Source organism: Triticum aestivum, unplaced genomic scaffold (genome assembly GCF_018294505.1).
Source record: "Triticum aestivum cultivar Chinese Spring unplaced genomic scaffold, IWGSC CS RefSeq v2.1 scaffold220209, whole genome shotgun sequence".
Taxonomy (NCBI): Eukaryota; Viridiplantae; Streptophyta; class Magnoliopsida; order Poales; family Poaceae; genus Triticum; species Triticum aestivum.
Window position 1 is genome coordinate 1 of NW_025242131.1, and position 3,175 is coordinate 3,175.

General features: G+C 55.9%; 1 long non-coding RNA gene across 1 annotated transcript; it reads left to right on the forward strand.

The window, feature by feature from the left end:
- The first annotated feature begins 57 nt into the window (after positions 1-57).
- Positions 58-2,632, forward strand: LOC123176908 (uncharacterized). The gene is made up of 2 exons (XR_006488699.1): positions 58-2,038; positions 2,165-2,632. It is a non-coding gene; the product is annotated as an uncharacterized lncRNA (long non-coding RNA).
- The last annotated feature ends 543 nt before the right edge of the window (positions 2,633-3,175 follow it).

The window sequence follows — 3,175 nt, forward strand, 5'->3', positions numbered from 1 at the left end:
ATATATCCTTCCCCAATCCTTGTGGTGTGGCGGCTGGACGACAATCTCCTCGTGAGGGTGCTCCTCCAGCGCTGACCACTGGCCCGCTCGCATCAATTCCGCCGGTGTTACTCCCCTTCGACGCCTCCCTGCGCGACGTGACGCGGGCGGAGCTGCGGTTCCATCGCCGCCCACCGAGAACATTGAGTTGCGCAACCGAATCAGATTGTGTGCACTCCATCGCTCTGCTCATGGCCCTCCTCGCGCCGGAAGCAGTCATCCCCGCCGCGGCGCTCGATCTGAAAAAGAGTTCGCATTCCGGCAGGAGGAGCTCGGCAAGGAGAAGCGGTGGGACGGTAGACATCCACGAGCGCCGCCTGTTCCTCTTCTACAAGGGCCTGTACGTGGCGCGTAGGTGGGCGCGTGTGTGCCACGTATGGGTGTCTAGGCTCAAGCCAGAGGCCGGTCTGTGGCCGCGCCCAGTTGAGCGGGAGCAGCAGGGATCCAGTCAATCTTTTGGAGCTGGCTGTTAGTGCGTGTAGTGGTGCGCACTATGTGCGCGGCCATGCAGATCATGCATGCGGGCGTAGTGGGAGTGCGTGGGCAGGAGTGAAGCGCGGTGTGCGTGCCTGCTCTGTCTATATAACCATACCGTGTACTGCTTGTATGACTGAGCCGAGTGGAATACAAGAGAGAAAAAGGCGTTCGTCACCGGCGGGGCATCCGTCGCCGCAGGCGTTTGTCGCCGGGCAAATGTCTCCTCGTATTCTTGTCTGATCGTCCGTCGATCCTCGATTCCAACATTTGGTATCATGAGCTGATACATCTCGGGTGTCGTTCTTCTTGCCGGAGGTGTGCCGACGGTGGCGGAGTTCGCCAGCGGCTGCGCGATGCTCCAGGCCGTGTGTCGGCCCATGGAGGTGGGCGGCGCTGTGGCTGTCATGGCGCGTGGCGGAGGCGGCGGGCGGTGACGTCGTACGTGCGGCGATCGCGGAGGCCGCCGAGGCGCTGCATGGTGACGCGGCGGCGCAGCACGGTGTGGCGGCGTGGAGGCCCTGCATGGCGGCATGAAGGCCGCGGCGGTACAGGGCAATAAGCCGCGGCGGTGAGCCGGACGCGACCGGTGCGTGTTATGGGTGCGCACTGGGCGCGTCGGGACCGCGGGCGCGCGTACGAGCGTGCGGTTGACGTTGGGAGGAGGCGTATGTCGCCGTTGTGCTCGAGTTCGGCTACATCCTTCCGGCGTTTGTTGCTGTCGGCTGCCATGGCGGACGCGGTGAGCGGCTGGTGCGGTCGGGCTCGTCGGGCGCGTCGGATGCGCGCGGGACGTGCAGGACGCACTGGTGTGGTCGGGCTCGTCCGGCGCGTCAGGTGCGCGGGACGTGCGGGACACACTGGGACGGTCGGGCGCGTCGGGTGCGCGCGCGACGTGCAAGGCGCCAAGGGACGTCAGGCGTGTGTGGCCGGTGGAGGAGGAGCTCGGTGTGTGTCGCCGGAGTCGTGATGGAGCACGGTGCGACCGGCGTCGTTGCGCCAGGTCAGGTCCGCGGGCTGGGTCACGCTCGTGACGACGACAACGACGGGAGCTGCAACAACTTCGACGATGGCGAAGTCATGACTTAGGAGGAGAGGGTTGGCAATAAGCCATTTGTGTGTACGTGGCGCGTAGGTGGGCGCGTGTGTGCCACGTATGGGTGTTAGGCTCAAGCCGAAGGCCGGTCTGTGGCCGCGCCCAGTTGAGCGGGAGCAGCAGGGATCCAGTCAATCTTTTGGAGCTGGCTGTTAGTGCGTGTAGTGGTGCGCACTATGCGCGCGGCCATGCAGATCATGCATGCGGGGGGAGTGGGCGTGCGTGGGCAGGAGTGAAGCGCGGCCTGCGTGCCTGCTCTGTCTATATAACCATACCGTGTACTGCTTGTATGACTGAGTCGAGTGGAATACAAGAGAGAAAAAGCGTTCGTCGCCGGCGGGGCATTCGTCGCCGCGGGCGTTTGTCGCCGGGCAAATGGTCTCCTCGTGTTCTTGTCTGATCGTCCGTCCATCCTCAGTTCCAACACAGGTCATAAGCCTAACCCGAACAAGAGCATGAGCATCTCCTCTCCTTCTCCCTCCCTCTCGATTTGCTTTATGAGTGCCTTGATTTGATGTAGTGATGTGACATTCGTATTCCCTCTCCTCTCTGCAGGAGCGGCAAAGCTCAGCCTGCCGGTCGCTGCTAGGGGTTGACGTTTCTATCACTATTGTCTCAGTTGGTGGAACAGTACATCTAGCATCGTAGATTTTCTCTTTAGTGGTAGATGTGACATCAGTCTCGCCACCCCACATCCTAAGCAAGTCCCAGGCCCGACGAGTCCTAGTGTGCTTCCGGTAATTATGTGTTCCTCTTCAGTGTGTGTTCCTTCTCCATCCTTATATTGCATTAACATATTGAAGTCAAGTTGCATGTATATTCTGCGTGTTCCATGTGGTAGATGCATGTCCGCTAGCCTAGCATCATCGTCAGGTTTCCTTGGTTGTTTAATGGATTAAGTTCCATGGTATAATAAAAGTCAATTTCGCTTGTATGATGAGCTGCTATTTTATCTCATTGTGTTTTGCCTCAGTGTCTCACCGGAACAACTTTGTTTAAGTAAATTCTCTTCTTGACCTTACATATCTCTTGAGTATATTATTACTGGATCATTGACCACTGTTGTTGTACTATATACGAGCTTTAGGTACGCTGAAGGCATGCCCTGTGATGCCATTTTATTTTCAGTAACAGTGGGTATGTCATGTACACGTACTTTTTCTGACTATCAAATCAAACAGAGATTGGGTTTTTGAGCTACATATCCGCGCCTCAAGCCCTCGCCCAGTTGACAGTTGGATGGTAGTAATTCTTCACATGTAATCATTTCTTTATGGATTAGATTAACTAAAATGGATTTCATTATTTTTATTGGAATATGTTTGCTTGTAGAATTACCACATTAGACAATTGGTCCAGTTCTATGTGGTTCGGCTATGATTATCCGTTTGATAATTCTTTTGCACTACTATTCTTGTTAGATGTTAGTGTCGTTTTAGGTGGTGTTTGGTTCTTTAGTCCTAGGACTTTTTGAAAAAGACTCTTAAGGAGGTGCTTCTAAGGACTCGGGCGTTGTTTGGATAGCAAGTATTAGTAATGGTTTTATAGAAAACAAGTTTTTAGCCG